The 18,942-nt window shown below is 49.2% G+C and overlaps 1 long non-coding RNA gene across 1 annotated transcript; it reads right to left on the bottom strand.

Moving 5' to 3' along the window:
• Nucleotides 1-1,654: 1,654 nt before the first annotated feature.
• Nucleotides 1,655-16,103, bottom strand: LOC129533873 (uncharacterized). Its single transcript, XR_010133715.1, has 4 exons — nucleotides 15,856-16,103; nucleotides 14,801-14,938; nucleotides 4,190-4,299; nucleotides 1,655-3,537 (listed from the first exon to the last, which is right to left on the bottom strand). It is a non-coding gene; the product is annotated as an uncharacterized lncRNA (long non-coding RNA).
• Nucleotides 16,104-18,942: the final 2,839 nt, after the last annotated feature.

The following is an 18,942-nucleotide window of genomic DNA, read 5'->3' as shown; positions in this document are numbered from 1 at the left end:
CTTCCCAACCCCGCCCCTCAGCGTCGGCCGGCGGAGGTCGTCGGAAACCTCATGCAGGGGGGTAGGGAGAGGGGTCGCACGGTGCATTCGCATCTCTCCTGCCCCATGTTAATGCTGGTGACCGGCTAGGAAGATGCCGCCTCCCTCTCACGTGCGTCTATTCAAAGCGCTCCCAACTCTATACGTGCTGTTTAAGGCTCCTTGTGGCCCTAAAATTAGGAGAACATCGACTGAGGATATAAGATCAAGACATTCAGCCTCTGTCTGTATCTTGGAAACGGGACCCCGGAAACTTTGGAAAGGCCTGAGTGCCAAGAGAGACAACGCAGGCGAAAGCGAACCGGGCCAGGCAGAACCGGGGGCTCCTCTTGATAAAAACACACACAACAGTGGGAAGCTTGGGCCGGCGGAAGACGTCATTCCATTGCTTAATTACAGACATTTGTGTTTTAAACCTTCTATTTTCTTTGTGGGTCTGGTGTTTTTTTTCCTGAGAGAGTGGACTGATCAGCAAAAATTTCAACTGCTAGAACATGACTTTCACAACTTTTCAACAGTGTTCGAAGTAGTTTGGGGTGTCTGGTTCCCTTGATTAGGTTTGTAAAGCTATTTTACGGAGTCTAGGTCTTTCCTGGTTATATTTTGTTTTTGTTTTTCTGTGTTTTGAGACGGAGTCTCCGTCTGTCGCCCAGGCTGGAGTGCAGTGGCGCGATCTCAGCTCACTGCAACCTCCGCCTCCTGGGTTCAAGGGATTCTCCTGCCTCAGCCTCCCGAGTAGCTGAGACTACGGGCATGTGCCACCACACCCTGCTAATTTTTCTACTTTTAGTAGAGATGGGGTTTCACCATGCTGGCCAGACTGGTCTCCAATTCCTGACCTCCGCCCCCCAAAGCGCTGGGATTACAGGCGTGAGCCACCGCACCCGGCACATTTTGTATTTTTCATTGCCGTCTTTTCAGCAGCAGCCAACAGACCTGATGCTAATTGCCTTGGTTTCCTCCAGGGTCCCCAGGATGGTGGGAACTCATCCCTGTCATTTATATTGGCTGCTGCTAAGGAAGGCTTGGGTTACAGGGCAAGTCCCTGCCCCGGCAGCTTCTCCCAAGCACCAGAGCTCTCTGGCAGAGTCCCTGGTCCTAACTACTCCAGGGCTTTCAGTCATCCCTGTGGGAGGGAACTGGTGTCCTCCTCCATACTCCTTTCAGCACACACAGGCCCTACCTTGTAACTGCTAGGTAAAGGTAAAATGCAAATAAGAATCTAGAACCACCTCAAAACCCAAGGCCTTCGACACATCACAGAGTAAAATGTTGCCTTATGCTCCTCGGCTCTGTTCAGAAGCCTTGGTTCTTCCTGCCCTCGGCATTTTGTAAACGGGACATCCTTTCCCTTTGTGGGTTTATCCATGTCTGAGAGTTTCTTCTGCTTAGCCAGGGCCAGGCAGGGATGTGGCTTAGTCAAGCAGCCCAGTCCTGTTGCTTATGGGGTGTCTCTTCTGGTCCCACCTTGGCCTGACCCTGGGAAGCCAGCTTCTCCATCTTGAATAATACTCCCCAAGCCTACAAGTTGGTTCCTCCTCCCACGAAGGAGTCATGAGTCCAATGCTTAGAATAGTAAAGAAAAACAAGGCATAGCACAATAAAATTAGTGGATATTTATGGAACACTGTATGTGCCAGGCTGTTTTAAACACTTCACACGATTAAAGCATTCAACCCTCCCAACAACCCTATCAAATACATGCTATTTACACCCCGATTTTACAGTCGAAGAGAATGAGGCACAGAAAGAGCACTAGACTTTGAGTTGGACAAATCAAACCCCTAAGCAGCTATGTAACTTTGACTTAAGCCCTTAGAAACTGTCTCCGTTTCCCTCCTCTGAAAATAGCCCAGTCTCCAATGGTTATTGCAAAGATGCAATAAGTGAATCAAGACTCTTTTGTTTTGTTTTGTTTTTGAGACAGAGCCTCACTCTGCTGCTTAGGTTGGAGTGCAATGGTGCGATCTCGGCTCACTGCAACCTCCACCTTCCGGGTTCAAGTGATTCTCCTGCCTCAGCGTCCTGAGTAGCTGGGACTACAGGCACCCGCCACCACGCCCGGCTAATTTTTGTATTTTTAGTAGAGATGGAGTTTCACCATGTTGTCCAGGCTGGTCTCCAACTCCTGACCACAGGTGATCCGCTCACCTTGGTCTCCCAAAGCGGTGGGATTACAGGTGTGAGCCACCACACCCAGCCAAGACTCATTTTTAAAAGAATGTTGACCAGAGGCAGAAGAGAAACGGATAGAAGGCAGTTTAGAAACTTCTAGATCAAAGAGACTTTTTGTGAATTAATTGAGCTAGAGTCCCACAGTCTACAGTGTAATCACCTAGTGTGAACAATTTTGGAAATAGAATCTCAGCCAGTGCCCTGGGCAAAGGCGAGATAAGCAGCTAAACCCTCGGAGCAGCCGACTCTAGAGGGGCTGAGTCCTGCATTCCTCTATGGTTCTTCCCTGGCTCCACTTGGCTCCCTCGCCAAAGATCTGGGCCAGGGAGAGTGCCCGAGGGAGAAGGCAGCTCAGATAGGAGGAAAAATCCAGAAGTGACTGCACCAAGAGAGCCATAAAAATGTTTTTAACTTGAAAAATGGTCTGGGGAGGGGTTGCACAGTGTGCATAGGGAAATCACATGCAAATACCACACGTGCTTTGTGGAAATAGCCTTGTAGCACCCTATCCATTTCCACACTATGGATGCAGCCCTTGGGAGAATCCCAGCAGACAACACAACATCCAAGGGTCTCAGCGGTTTTCTCTAAACATCCCTGGAAGGCAAGGGGCAAAGCCAAGTATTTTTATCACATTGAAGCTGTTCTTCTGTAACTTGGGTTTAAGGGAGAAAGGAGAAGGGTGGGGGAAGTACGGGGACAAGTAATTTTTAGGTGAGCTTGTCCCTTTGGACTTTTCAGTTTGTTCATGTTGCTGTCCTGGTTTCAGCCCAGATGTGCCATTTCCACCCTTGTAACACATGCAACGATTAGCTTAGTGCAGGAAGGAGTGAGGGAGCCTGCAGGTGGAAACTGACAGACACAGCCCTGCAGCACAGCATTCCTGAGGCAGCAGGGTTTGGGAGGCAAACCAGTATCTCAGGTGACCTGAAAGAGCTAGGAAAGGTCCCTGCCTTTGGGACAGGAAGATGAGAATCTTGGCTGTTCTTAATGAGTACCAGCTCTCTCCAGAAGATAGGGCCCAATCAGCCACATATGGGCCCGATCCCTCTTTTAGTCCTCGACATGTGGCTTCGGTGGATTGAAGCCAAAACCACCAGCAGAGAATGTCACATCCTGCTCCAGATCAGTGGGCTAGGCTAACGTCGACAGAATAGTCTGATCCTAAATGCTTTGGGGCCCTGCAGACGGTTCCTCTGGCAACCTAAGGCTCTCTGTAGAGGAAAATAATCTTGTCCATTAGGAAATCCGCAATCAGGCTTTCATATTTTGCTTTTTGCCGAGTGTGAATTCCTCATTGTTAATTTCGTCCTCCACTCTGGGCTGCCAATAAAGAAGAGTTGTTCAAATGGATGCAGACTCCAGTCCAGTTTGTAGCCTATTAATCTATTTTTCAAGTTAAGACTAAAATGAAAGATGATGTTTACACGGCCCAATGTGTTGGGGATAAGGGGAAGCGAGTGGGGCACCCAGAATGTCAACTTTAAGAAGTTCTCATTCTCAGCCAGGCACAGTGGCTCACGCCTGTAATCCCAGCACTTTGGGAGGCCAAGATGGGCGGATCACGAGGTCAAGAGATCGAGACCATCCTGGCCAACATGGTGAAACCCCATCTTTACTAAAAATACAAAAATTAGATGGGCATGGTGGCAAGCACCTGTAGTCCCAGCTACTCGGGAGGCTGAGCCAGGAGAATCACTTGAACCCCCGGGAGGCAGAGTTTGCACTGAGCTGAGATCAGGCCACTGCACTCCAACCTGGCAACAGAGCAGGACACCATCTCAAAAAAAAGAACAGTTCTTACTCTCAGTGTCATGCAATTGCCTCACCTGCCTCACTCTGGTTCCGGCCCTGCTGCCCAGGCATCTGGCATTGGAGAAATGAGGGGCCCAAGACTCTATTTATGTTTACAGACTAGTTTGAAGAAATTGGGAGAGTCTGTTCTATTTTTTGTTGTTTCTATCAAATACCAGACCTTGTAAGCTTCGTTCTACACGTTCACTTCTGCCTTCATTCTCTTCCTTGTTGGTCCTGCTCTTCTTTTGGCTTTGAGCTCACTCCACCTGGGACTACACATTCTGCATCCTAAAGTTGGTGTAAAAAGAATGTGCGGGCTGGGTGCAGTGGCCCACGCCTGTAATCCCAGCACTTTGGGAGGCCGAGGCAGATGTATCACCTGAGGTCAGGAGTTTGAGACCATCCTGGCCAACATGGTGAAACCCCGTCTCTACTAAAAATACAAAAATTAGCCAGGCGTGGTGGCACACGCCTGTAATCCCAGCTATTCAGGAGGCTGAGGCAGGAGAATCGCTTGAACCAGTGAAGTGGAGGTTGAAGTGAGTCCAGATTGCACCACTGCACTCCAGCCTGGGGCCACAGAAGGAGACCGCGTCTCAAAAAAAAAAAAAAAAAAAAAGAGTGTGAGGCTAACATTTCAGCTTGGCAGGGCAGGCCTGGTAGCTCACACCTGTAATCCCAGTGCTTTGGGAGGCCGAGGTGGGAGGATTGCCTGAGCCCAGGAGTTCAGCACCAGCCTGGGCAACATAGTGAGATCCTATCTCTACAAAAAAAATATTTAAAAATTAGCTGTGCAGGCCAGGCGCGGTGGCTCATGCCTGCAATCCCAGCACTGGGAGGCTGACGCGGGTGGATCACGAGGTCAGTAGCTCAAGACCAGCCTGCCCAACACGGTGAAACCCTGTCTCTACTACAAATACAAAAATTAGCCAGGCGTGATGGCACGCGCCTGTAATCCCAGCTACTCAGGAGGCTGAGGCAAAAGAATTGCTTGAACCTGGGAGGTGGAGGTTGCAGTGAGCAGAGATGGCACCACTGCACTCCAGCCTGGGTGACAGAGCAAGACTCCATCTTGGGAAAAAAAAAAAAAATTAGCTGTGCAAAATTAGTAGTCCCAGCTACTCAAGAGACTGAGGCAGGAGGATTCCAGGAGCTGGATTGCACCACTGCACTCCAGCCTGGGTGACAGAGCAAGACCCTGTCTCGAAAAAAAAAAAAAAAGAACATTTCAGCCCAGTATCGACTCCAGCTGCACTTCTTGGAGAAACAGACCAGACCAAACAGGCACAAAGCCCAGCGTCTGCCTCTTGCTACTTAGAAAAGGTAGAATGTGGAAGCGGCAGCGTGGTGACAGCCCCAAACCTTTAACAAAACAAATACTCAACTGCGGTTACTTAGATCAAAAGAAGAAAATAACAAACAGGGTTTCTTGAAAATGCCTGTCCTGGCTAGATGGTCAGATTTGGAAGGAATCTCAAAGGTACAGCCCCTCCCCTGACAGATGAGGCAGCTGCAACCTCTACAGGGTAAGGGGCTTGCCCAAGACCATACAAGTGGTAGCCATGGCTCAGAACCCAGGGATCCCTGGCTCCCTGTGCACTGGGTCTTGATATGGGAAGCTGGTGCTATGCTGGTTTTATCTCTCTCTGTCTCTCCTTGGTGAGCCATCTCCTACAGCTGTCATAAGAGGACAAGCCGACTTGAGGTTGAGCTCTGAAGCTCAACACAAGTGCACACACGTGTTCAGCTGTTGCAATATCAGTGTGAGCATGCAATCAACTGCACTCACAGGAAAGTTGTCTGTAACTGTGCTCAAGTCAGAATCAGAAAACCACTGAGCTCCTCTCAGCTGGAGACTCCCTGCACCCTCCCTCTGCTCTTCTGAAACTGGAGCTGAGGTCAGGGCTGCAGAACTGAACTGATCAACCAGTCACCTAACTCCTCCCAGGCACAGGAACCAAAGGGCTGCTGAGAGAAGAGAAATGAGAGGCCACTGAGGGTTAGGAGATCAGATTCTTAGCAAGTAGGTTAAAAGTACCATATGCATGCTAATAGTGTGTCCAGCTAAAGTCTGAGTGCCAGCCAAAGTCCACTACAGACAAGCAATTTGTTTACAATGACACATTTATTTCTGAGCTAATTGCTTATTTATGTGATAACTACTATTCTATTAGGGTATTTCAAAGACTGTGTGTTGATCCTGAAAAAGTAATAAACAGAAATACCACTCACTGTTATGGTTCTCACAGTAAGCTATTGGAAGCCTTAGGTCTTTTTTACGCACCATGAGGTATATATTTATTACATTGTTAGCCGTATCCTGTTATCTTTTTTTTTTTTTTTTTTTTTTTTTTAAGATGGAGTCTCTCTGTCACCCAGGCTAGAGTGCACTGGCCTGATCTCGGCTCACTGCAACCTCCACCTCCCAGGTTCAAGCGATTCTTCTGCCTCAGCCTCCTGAGTAGCTGGGCCTACAGGCGCACGCCACCATGCCCAGCTAATTTCTGTATTTTTAGCAGAGACGAGGTTTCACCATGTTAGCGGGGCTGGTCTTGAACTCCTGACCTCAAGTGATCCACCTGCCTCGGCCTCCCAATGTGCTTGGATTACAGGCGTGAGCCACCACGCCTGGCCCTGTTATCTTTTATTTTTTATAATAATAATATATAATAAATATCTTTGTTTATAAAGATATAAATATAATAAATAAATATAATAAACATATGTGTTTTATTTTTTGTTGTTGTTGAGACAGAGTCTCATCCTGTCGCCCAGGCTGGAGTAAAGTGGCGCGATCTTGGTTCACTGCAACCTCCGCCTCCCTGATTCAAGAGATACTCATGCCTCAGCCTCCCAAGTAGCTAGCTAGGATTATAGGCATGCGCCACCACGCCCAGCTAACTTTTTGTATTTTTAGTAGAGACGGGGTTTCACCATGTTGGCCAGGCCAGGCTTAAACTCCTAGCCTCAGGTGATCCACCTGCCTCGGCCTCCCAAAGTGCTGGGATTACATGAGTGAGCCACTGTGCCTGGCCCCTGTTATCTTTTATATTCCAAGATGAAATCTGTGTATGAAAAGAGGTCTGGCAATTTCATTAGCTTCCTCTCTGGTTTTCCTATTTTCCTACCTCTTGGTCTCCCTTCCCCTTATCCATTCTCTAAATTATTCTCAGGTTAGTGTCACCAATATACAGCTGTCATCATGTTACTCCCTTACCTATATACTTTCAGTGGCTCCCTGTTACCTTACAGAAGACAGGTGCTTCATCCCTGAGCCCTTTCCTCTCTCTGCTTCCCAATAAACCCCTGCTCATACCCCAAATGCAGCTTATCATTCCTGCTCATGTATGAGTTTTTTGTTTTTGTTTTGTTTTGAGACAAGGTCTTGCTCTGTCACCCAGGCTGGAGTGCAGTGATGCAATCACGGCTCACTGCAGCCTCCACCTCTCGGGATCAAGCAATCCTCCCACTTCAGCCTACCGAGTAGTTGGAACTACCAGCATACAGAACCACTCCCAGCTAATTTTTGTATTTTTGGTAGACACAAAACCCCTTTTATAGAAGGAGTTTCGCCATATTGCCCAGGCTGGTCTCAAACTCCTGGGCTCAAGCGATCCACCTACCTTAGCCTCCCAAAGTGCTGGGATTACAAGCGTGAACCACCGCATGTGGCTCCCGCTCATGTTTTTGCTCACAAAAAAACCCTTCCACTTGTGCCCTTTCCATTCCTGTCTGCCAAGGTGAATTCCACTCAGCTGAAATCCTACCTCTTCCATGAAGCCGCCTCTGAGAACTGCTGCCAATAGGTGGCTCTTCTTTCTCAGAAGTTCTATTGCATGAATTATTTTCAGTATAACTTGATATTTATGTGCAAGATGCCCCCAGTCTACAAAGGCAAAAGACATATACTGTTGTCCCTCTGTATCTATGGGGGATTGGCTCCAGATACCAAAATCCTTGGATGCTCAAGTCCCTGATATGAAATGGCACAGTATTTGCATACAACCTACTATGCACAATGTCGGGTAGGCTTTAAATCATCTCTAGATTACTTATAATACCAAATACAATTCAAATAGTTATATTACCTTTTATTGTATTGTTATTTTTCATTGTTTCTTTTCTAATTTTTTTTTTTTTTTAAAAACAGAGTCTCGCTCTGTCACCCAGTCTGGAATGCAGTGTCACAATCTCGGCTCACTGCAACCTCTGCCTCCTGGGTTCAAGCGATTCTCCTGCCTCAGCCTCCCGACTAGCTGAGATTATAGACATGCGCCATCACGCCTGGTTAATTTTTGTATTTTTGGTAGAGATGGGGTTTCACCATGTTGGCCAGACTGGTCTCAAACTCCTGACCTCAGGTGATCTGCCCACCTTGGCCTCCCAAAGTGCTGGGATTACAGATATGAGCCACTGCGCCCAGCCTCTTTTCTAATATTTTTGATCCATGGTTGATTGGATCCATGGATATGGAACTCATGGACTTGAAGGATCAACTTCATAAAGCTCTAGAGTCAAACACAGCAAAGTTCAAAACCCAGGTCTTCCATTATTGGCTGTGTATCTGGGAAAGTTCTTTGACTTCTCTGAGTTCATTTATGCTTCATCCATGAGAATATCTAAGAGCTCTTTGAACATTAAGTTAGCCAAAGCATGTGCGGCCCTCACACAGTTCCTGACATACAGCGGGTGCTCAATGAATGCTAACTTTTTTAATTAAAAAAAAAAAAAAAGCTGGCTGGGCATGATGGCTCATGTCTGTAATCCCAGCACTTTGGGAGGCAGAGGCAGGCGGATCACTTGAGGCCAGGAGTTCAAGACCAGCCTGGCCAACATGGTGAAACCCCTTCTCTACTAAAAATACAAAAATTAGCTGCATGTGGTGGTGGGTGCCTGTAATCCCAGCTACTTGAGAGGCTGAGGCAGGAGAATTGCATGAACCCGGGAGGCAGAGGTTGCAGTGACCCGAGATCGCACCACTGCACTCCAGCCTGGGTGACAGAGCGAGACTCCATCTCAAAAGCAAAAACAAAGCAAAAAAAATCCCTTCTTTAACAATGAGATTAGCTTCCAAAAAAATAATTTTTAAGGCTAGGCGTGGTGGCTCACGCCTGTAATCCCAGCACTTTGGGAGGCCAAGGCAAGCCGATCACGAGGTCAGGAGATCGAGACCATCCTGGCCAACATGGTGAAACCCCATCTCTACTAAAAATACAAAAAAATTAGCCAGGTGTGGTGGCGGGCACCGGTAGTCCCAGCTACTTGGGAGGCTGAGGCAGGAGAATGGCGTGAACCCGGGAGGCAGAGCTTGCAGTGAGCTGAGATTGAGCCACTGCACTCCAGCCTGGGTGACGGTGAGAGACTCCATCTCAAATAATAATAATTTTAAAGTCAGAGTTTCTGGATTTCCAAGTCAGGATATGTATTTGAGAGTCTGCCCAAGATGAAACCAAGGTCCACGCACTTCCCATACCAGGTGAAGACAGAGCCCAGGGGTTTCGATTTCCTGAGACATCACTTTTCTGTGTTCATTGAAACTCAAAATGCCAGAAACATGTCTCCCTTATCACATGTGTGGTGGCTGCTAAAGGGCCAGAGAAAAAGATAGCCTAGCCCTGCTCCTTCTTAACAAAGTACTGCCAACAAGTCACTGCACTAGAAGAAAGCAGGGCCCCTAATCGGCCCTCTTGCCCCTGCTGTCTGGATTAGCCATCTGTGGACGTGTGTGGTGTGTGTATTTGCGGAGGTGTGTATTTGTGGGTCAGAGTTTGTCTGCCATTGTTTTGGAGGGTTTGCTTTTTGTTTTGAGATACGGTCACCAGGCTGGAATACAGTGGCATGAACGTGGCCCACAGCAGCCTCGACCTCTTGTGCTCAGGCGATCCTCTCACCTCAGCCTCCCGAGTAGCTGGGACTAAAGTGCGCCACCACACCCAGCTATTTTTTTAAGAGATAGGGTCTCACTATGTTGCCCAGGTTGGTCTCGAACTCCTGGGCTCAGGTGATCCTCCCACCTCGGCCTCCCAAAGTGCTGGAATTATAGGCGTGAGCCACCGTGCACGGCCTTCTGCCATTGTTAACTTCTCACTTAAGTGCCATTTGCTAACTAGAGAGAATGTTCAAGTTCACTGAGTTGGGGCCAGCTCTCTGAGTTGGGGCCAGCTCTCCAGGGCTCATAGTTCAGGAATTTTGCCAGCCAGTTGTTAAATTGTTGGTAGCGTAATGGGGGTATTTACAACACAGAAACCATCAAATGCTGCAAATCACAGCTTCCTCCCATTCTCCAGAGCCAGTTTACCAGCATACCCCTGGTCTTAGGTTTCTTCTAATCCCCCAGAAGGGCTGGGTACATTGCTTCCCATATAGAAAGTGCTCACTAAATGAATGACTATTTAGTTGTTGTTGTTGTTTTGAGACGGAGTCTCCCTCTGTAGCCCAGGCTGATGTGCAGTGGCGCAATCTTGACTCACTGCAACCTCTGCCCCCCAGGTTCAAGCGATTCTCCTGCCTCAGCCTCCCGAATAGCTGGGATTACAGGTGGATGCCACCATGCCCAGCTAATTTTTGTATTTTTAGTAGAGATAGGGTTTCACCATGCTGGCAAGGCTGGTCTTGAACTCCTGACCTCAGGTGATCCACCCGCCTTGGCCTCCCAAAGTGCTGGGATTATAGGCGTGAACCACCGAGCCCAGCCAAGAATAGTCATTTTTGAGCAATGACTCTGTCCAAGCACTTTGGAATGCATTGTCACCCGAGCTGGAGTGCAATGGTGTGATCACAGTTCACTGCAGTCTCGACCTCCTGGGCTGAAGCGATCCTCCCACCTGAGCCTCATTTAATCTTCAAAACAACCCTAAGAGATAAGTATTATTGTTCCCACTTCCTAGATGAGGAAACTGGAACTCAGGCAGGCACAGGGAGCAGGAACTGGCCCCAGGTTCTTCCAGGTTCAAAGCCCTACATTTTACCCATGGATCATCCATCTCACCAGCCTCCGTGGGGAAAGCCTGCCTGGGTGCCAGCCCTACTGCCCACCAAGCTAGCGGAGTGATTCTCCCAGGGTGGTGCCAGTGACAAAGGGCAATGCATGGGGACGTCTCCATCACTGTCACACCACCACCTCCACCTTCACTGTGCCTCTCTCTAGGTTTAATCTTTCTTCCTTTTCCTCCTCACTTCCCTCTGTATTATCAATCTCCTTGCCTGTATCGGGACTATTTCCTCAACAGGCCCTGGGAAGCTCTTGTCTATGGAAGTCCTTTTTGGCCTTAAGCTTCCCTCTAAGAGCTCCAGCAGATGAGTAACCTGTCCTGCAAACACTGCCATGAAGTGCGTAGGCAGCTGCCTGCCTTCAGGGCTGGATGGACACCCTGTTTCCTTGCTCAATCCCTTCTGATGACTGGACTCTGTACACAGTGTGGTCAGTGGGTCAGCTCTGATCTGGAAGCTCCCAAAGGCAGGACACAAGATTTTCTCTGACTGTTCCCAGGCCCCAGGGCGTGTTGGGCACGGGAGAGTGTGGCACGGATGTTGTTCGTGATGAGGCATATTCTAGTTGTTTCCCAATTCGGTTGTGTACAACCCAGTGCTCTAGTGTTCAGTAAATACTTCCTTCCTCTTTAGGCAGAACACTGGCTCTGTGTTTTATTAACAGCACCTCATGCCTGGCCCAAAGAATGATTTGTGTGGCTTGGGCTGTTGGGGTCAGAAATAGCATTCATTCATCATTCACTCTGGAGGTGCCGTGTTTCTGAAGAAGGGGACCTATCCTGGCAAACAAATCAGGGGCTTTATGGTAAACAAACTCTTCTCTTCCCAGCACTTGTTTCTTGCTCTCTGTTTTTGATTTTCTCTCTCTTTCACTTTTTTTTTTTTTTTCACTATACCCGGGCTTCCTGAGTTCCTGACAATTTCTAAAGCCTCAAGCATGATCTCATCAGAAACTCTGGCTTCTTTTAACATTTCTTTCCCTTCTGCTGAGTCCTAGTCCATTTAAATTTCCTCTGTGACTCTGGGAATTTTTTTTTCCTTCAGACACAGTCTCGCTCTTGTTGCCCAGGCTGGAAGTGCAATGGGCTGATCTCGGCTCACTGCAATCTGCCTCCCGAGTTAAAGCGATTCTCCTGCCTCAGTCTCCCAAGTAGCTGGGACTACAGGCATGCACCACCATGCCCGGCTAATTTTGTATTTTTAGCAGAGACGGGGTTTCACCATATTGGTCAGACTGACCTCAAACTCCTGACCTCAAATGATCCGCCCACCTCGGCCTCCCAAAGTGCTGAGATTACAGGCGTGAGCCACCGCGCCCAGCCAGACTCTGGGATTTAAAGATAACCAAGTGAAAATAGGTTCATCCTCTTTGACTCACAGCCTGGCTGCCTGTGGAGGCAATGAGGAGCTAACATTCACCTGACCCCCGTCCTCTACTTTCGGGTATGCAGAGGCTCTCTTTTGCTGCCCGCGTCAAGTTAGAAGAGGCCACATGATTCTTTGGGACAGTGAACCATGAACAAAGGTGTATTGCAGTCATGTGTTGCTTAAAGACCAGTATACGCTCCAAGAAATGCGTCATTAGGCAATTCTGTCGTCGTGTGAACATCCTAGAGTGTACTAAATGGGCTAGCCTACCACACACCTAGGCCATGTGGCATAGGCATTGCTCCCAGGCTACAAACCTATCCAGCATGTTACTATACTAAATACTGTAGGGAATTGTAGCACAGTGGTGAAGTATTTGTCCATCTAAACATAGAAAAGCACTTTGGGAGGCCAAGGCGGGCAGATGACTTGAGGTCAGGAATTTGAGACCAGCCTGGCTAACATGGTGAAACCCTATCTCTACTAAAAATACAAAAATTAGCCAGGCTTGGTGGCAGGTGCCTGTAATCCCAGCTACTCAGGAGGCTGAGGCAGGAGAATCGCTTGAACCCGGGAGGCGGAGGTTGCAGTGAGCCGAGATCAGGCCATTGCACTCTAGCCTGAGGGACAGAATAAGACTCCGTCTCAAAAAAAATAAAAAATAAATAAATAAACATAGAAAAGATACAGTAGAAATACAGCATTCTAATTGAGTGGGCCCACCTTCACAGACGCAGCCCATCATTGACAGAAAGGTCGTTATGCAGCGTGTGCTGTGCTCCCAGGCTAAGCGTTTCATTGCCGATGCTCAGCTCTTCAGTCCTCTCATTGTCTGCTGGCATGCTCCATATGGTGCAAAGTGCCAGAGAGGACATCGTTATGGCTTATGGCTTGTATATTGCAGCTACTCAAATAAAAAAAATTATTAATTTGGGAGATAAACTGGAAGATCAAGGTTCCAAAGGAGGAGAGGTTGGCCCCAGGGTCACATACAAGGGGAGCAGTGGAGAAACTGCACGGGCTGTGAAGGGGGCTGTATTGAGGATTTCGCCAGTGGCTGGGAAACGGTGAGCTAGGAGACGTCTTCAGAGGAGGAGGAGGACTTGGGGGAATGTGTGGGTTCCCTGGCAGCCTCACAGCGGTTGTCAGACCCTTCCCTCTTTGGAATCACAAGGCATTACACGCAATAGGTGTAATGACGGCGCACTAGCAGGCACACAGTAGGGAGACTGACCTAATGCACAGTAGGTAGACATTAGTGCATTAACACACACACACAGTAGGACTGACTGTCAGCATACTAGCAGGCACACACAATAGCTGGCAGGCCTTGACCACGGACAGAGTATTTTTCTCTACACTGTGGAAGAATATCTGAGGTCCTCTTGAGAAGCGTGAATTACATTCAGCTAATTTTTTATATTTTGCAGAAATGGGTTCTTGCTTTTTTGCCCAGGCTGGTCTTGAACTCCTGGGCTCAAGCAATCCACCCGCCCACTCGCCTCAGCCTCCCACAGTGCTGGGACTGTGGGTGTGAGCCACCGTGCCCAGCTCTGCGTTTTATTTTTTGAGAAAAAACAATCATACACCCAAAGTGTGTTTATAATTTACATGCACAATTTAAAAAAAAAAAAAAAGACAGGCCAGGTACAGTGGCTCACACCTGTAATCTCAGCACTTTGGCAGGCCGAGGCAGGTGGATCATCTGAGGTCTGGAGTTCGAGACCAGCCTGATCAACATGGTGAAACACTGTCCCTACTAAAAATACAAAAATTAGTTGGGCACGGTGGCTAATGCCTGTAATCCCAGCTACTTGGGAGGCAGAGGCAGGAGAATCACTTGAACCCGGGAGGTGGAGGTTGTAGTGAGCCGAGATCGCACCATTGCACTCCAGCATGGGCAACAACAGTGAAACTCCATCTCAAAAAAAACAAAACAAAAGAGAATCTCGCTCTGTCACCCAAGTTGGAGTGCTGTGGAGATCTCGGCTCACTGCAGCCTCGTGCCTCTCAGGTTCAAGCAGTTCTCATGCCTCAGCCTCCCGAGTAGCTGGAATTACAGGCGCATGCCACCCCACCTAATTTTTGTATTTTTAATAGAGACGGGGTTTTGCCATGTTGGCTAAGCTGGAATATGAACAATTTAAAGAATAATAAACAATCACCTGTGTCCCCGACACAGAATTTAAGAAGTCCAAGACCTTTGAAGCCTCTTGAATGACCTCTCCCAGATGCATATCCTCCTTTCTTCACCAGAGACTCGGTATCCTCCAATTTGCATTAATGGGTCCCTTGCTTTTCATTGTCATTTAATCCTATACACGTGTATCCCTGAGCAATGCATTGTGGGTTGGCACATTGATTCCACTGCATATGTGACCCAGTCCCTCTCCCTAACTTCTGGTGGGTGAGCTCAGTGGAGTTCTCTTACCAAGGTAGATTCCTCCAAGCAAGGGCTGGCTCTTTTTCCGTTTTCTGTGACCTCAGACAGCGACTCTGACCCAAACGAGCAACCACAGGTCATAAGGAGATAATCCAAGAAGGCTCCTTAGAGCAGGGAAAATTGAACCTGGGAAGGATTTGGATAAACAAGAAGGGGAAGAAAGGGAATTTTTGGAAGAGAGAACAGTGCAAACCAAAGCAAGTTCATAGCCACACACATTCAGGGCATCTGTTGGGAGCCTGTGGGGCCTGGGGTGGGTGCTAAGCTTGGACAGGCAATGGCTGGAATGAACGTGCTCTGGGCAGTAAAGGAGACGGGGTGGGGGTCATACATCCTTCATCCATGAAAAGCGGCACATGCTGTCAGGTTGGCCCAGAGATACCTCAGATTCATCAGGTAAGGCTCAGCCATACCGAAGTAACAGATGGTTTTCCTTCTCACCCATACAAAGGTGGCTGCAGTAACTCAAGAAAATCTCCCCTTGGGGCAGTAATATCATGACCCATATGGGGAATCTTCCCTCCTCTCTCCCAGCTGTGAGTTGACAAACTGTAGCCATGAAGCTGCTGCCTGTTTTTGTAAATAAAGTTTTGTTGAAAATTAGCCAGGCATGCTGGTGCTCCCCTGTGGTCCCAGGTACTCAGGAAGCTAAGGCAAGAGGATGGCTTGAGCCTGGGAGGTCAAGGCTGCAGTGAGGTAAGAAGGAGCCACTGGACTCCAGCCTGGGTGAGATTGAGACCCTGTCTCAAAAAAAAATTTTTTTATTGGAACACAGCTATATAATTTTTTTTTTTTTTTTTTGAGACTGAGTCATGCTCTGTAGTCCAGGCTGGAGTGCAATGGCGCTATCTCAGCTCACTGCAATCTCCGTCTCGCAGGCTCAAGCAATTCTCCTGCCTCAGCCTCCCAAGTATCTGAGATTACAGGTGCCCGCCACCACGCCTCGCTAATTTTAAGTAGATACAGGGTTTCACCATGTTAGCCACGCTGGTCTGAAACTCCTGACCATAGTGTGTCCGGAACTGGTGGGTTCTTGGTCTCACCGACTTAAAGAATGAAGCCACCAACGTTACAGCTCTTAACGTGGCACGTCTGGAGTTCGTTCCTTCTGACGTTCAGATGTGTTCAGAGTTTCTCCCTTCTGGTGGGTTCGTGGTCTCGCTGCCTCAGGAGTGAAGCTGCAGAACCTTGCTGTGAGTATTACAGCTCTTAAGGCGGTGCATAGCAGTAGCAAAATTTATTGCAAAGAACAAACCTCCCACAGTGCAGAAGAGGACCCGAGCGTGTTGCCGCTGCTAGCTCCGGCAGCCTGCTTTTATTCTCTTATCTGGCCCCACCCACATCCTGTTGATTGGTAGAGCCCAGTGGTCTGTTTTGACAGGGCACTGATTGGTGCGTTTACAATCCCTGAGCTACACACAAAGGTTCTCCACGTCACCACCAGATTATCTAGATACAGAACATCTACACAAAGGTTCTCTAAGGCCCCACCAGAGTAGCTAGATACAGAGTGTCGATTGGTGCATTCGCAAACCCTGAGCTAGACACAGGGTGCTGATTGGTGTGTTTACAAACCTTGAGCTAGATACAGAGTGCCGATTGGTGTATTTAGAATCCCTGAGCTAGACATAAAGGTTCTCCAAGGCCCCACCAGAGTAGCTAGATACAGAGTGTCGATTGGTGCATTCACAAACCCTGAGCTAGACACAGGGTGCTGATTGGTGTATTTACAATCCCTGAGCTGGACATAAAGCTTCTCCACGTCCCCACCAGACTCAGGAGCCCAGCTGGCTTCACCCAGTGGATCTCGCACTGGGGCTGCAGGTGGAGCTGCCTGCCAGTCCCGCACCGTGGGCCCGCACTCCTCAGCCCTTGGGTGGTCGATGGGACTGGGGGCTGTGGAGCAGGGGGCGGCGCTCATCGGGGAGGCTGGGGCCGCACAGGAGCCCACGGAGGGGGTGGGAGGCTCAGGCATGGCGGGCTGCAGGTCCCGAGCCCTGCCCCGCGGGAAGGCAGCTAAGGCCCGGCGAGAAATTGAGCGCAGAGCCGGTGGGCTGGCACTGCTGGGGGACCCAGTACACCCTCCGCAGCCGCTGGCCCGGGGGGCTAAGCCCCTCATTGCCCGGGGCTGGCAGGGCAATGAGCCCTGCCATTGGTGTGGAGCCCGCCAAGCCCACGCCCACCCGGAACTCCAGCTGGCCCGCAAGCGCCGCGCGCAGCCCCGGTTCCCGCTCGCGCCTCTCCCTCCACACCTCCCTGCAAGCTGAGGGAGCCGGCTCCGGCCTTGGCCAGCCCAGAAAGGGGCTCCCACAGTGCAGCAGTGGGCTGAAGGGCTCCTCAAGTGCCGCCAAAGTGGGAGCCCAGGCAGAGGAGGCGCGGAGAGCGTGCGAGGGCTGTGAGGACTGCCAGCACGCTGTCACCTCTCAATAGGTGATCTGCCCACCTCAGCCTCCCAAAGTGCTGGGATTATAGGCATGAGCTACTGCACTCGGCCACAAATTAAAATTTATTTTGTAGTACAGACAGGGTCCCACTATGTTGTCCAAGCTGGTATTGAACTCCTGGGTTCAAGTGATCTGTCCACCTCGGCCTGAATAAAATGATTATACTGCCATTTCTTGATTTATCAATTTTAGAAATTATTTACTTTCAATTACAGTAGATCAATATTTACATACTTAAAACTGCTACCTCTACATCTGCTTCCCACCCACCATCCTGCAGGGCGCACCCACGGAGATGGGGCTGAGACCTGGCCTGGGCAGCTGGGGGCCTCTTGGGGCACTTGTACATGTTCGTAGTCCCAGCTGCTCAGGAAGCTAAAGGCAGAAGGATCACTTGACCCGGGAGGTCGAGGCTGCAGTGAGCTGCATTGCACCACTGCACTGCAGCGGGAATGACATTGAGACACTCTTAAAAAAAAAAAAAAAAAAAAAAAGGGCGGGCCAGGTGGGAAAGCTGCCTTGTATCTGAAGTCAGTGCCTGCCACAACAATAGGCCTCTTGTGTTTTGGACATGAAGCTATAGTGGCCTAGCTCCAGGCCCATCCATTTCTGTCCTCCCCAGAGAAAGTGGCTGGGAGTCCTGAGTCTGAGCAGATAACTAAGGACCCCTGAGAAGGAGGACCCTCCTTAGAAAGCTTTTACTCCTTGCCTTTTCCTTAGCAGAGAGGCAACCTCCTGTGTCCAGCCAAGTGTCTCTTTGAAAAGATTGCCAGCGCTGGGCATGGTGGCTCATGCCTGTAATCCCAGCACGTTGGGAGGCCAAGGTGGGCAAATCACCTAAGGTCAGGAGTTAGAGACCAGCCTGGCTAACATGGTGAAACCCTGTCTCTACTAAAAATACAAAAATTAGCCAGGCGTGGTGGTGGGCGCCTGTAATCCCAGCTACTGAGGAGGCGAGGCTGAGGCAGGAGAATTGCTTGAATCCAGGAGGCAGAGCTTGCAGTGAGCCGAGATCGCACCACTGCATTCCAGCCTGGGTGACAGAGCAAGTGTCTCAAAAAAAGAAAAAGAAAAAAAAAAAAAGAAAGATTGCCAGGGACTCACCTACCATTAGACACACCTAGCAAGCAGAGGCAGGGCCACCTTATCACTGGGTTGGCAGGTACAGGACAGAAAGTACTCACCAGTCAGAGTGCTGCTTTTAGGAAATGCCATTAACTGTGCTGGGAGTGGTGCGGCCTTTGTCCCTTGTGGGACATGTGACAGTTGGTGAAAAATGTAATCTGGCATAAGCCAGCAATGAATTCATTACTGGGGAATTGGCTTTCACCTTCCTGCTGCTTCCAACAGCACAGATAAGCTTTTGTATCTTTTCAGTATCATTGAAGGAGAGCTAAGGCGGATTCCAGGGGGCGGACAGGGCTTACAAAGTCGAATGTGATCATTAAGAGAGCCAGCTCTGGAAGCAGACACCAAGTATCTGGGCTCAAATCTCAGTTCCCTGAGCTAGCGAGTGATGTTGGGCAAATCACTTAGCCACCCTGACCTCCTTCATTTTCCCTTTTATTAACTGGGGATATGCAGAGTCCCACCTAATTGGGTAGTTGTGAGTATTAAATGATGTAACCCAGGCCAGGCGTAGTGGCTCACACCTGTAATCCTACCACTTGAGGAGGCCGAGGCAGG

This window comes from Gorilla gorilla, chromosome 4 (assembly GCF_029281585.2).
Source record: "Gorilla gorilla gorilla isolate KB3781 chromosome 4, NHGRI_mGorGor1-v2.1_pri, whole genome shotgun sequence".
Taxonomy (NCBI): domain Eukaryota; kingdom Metazoa; phylum Chordata; class Mammalia; order Primates; family Hominidae; genus Gorilla; species Gorilla gorilla.
This window is presented reverse-complemented; position numbering and strand designations above follow the sequence as displayed.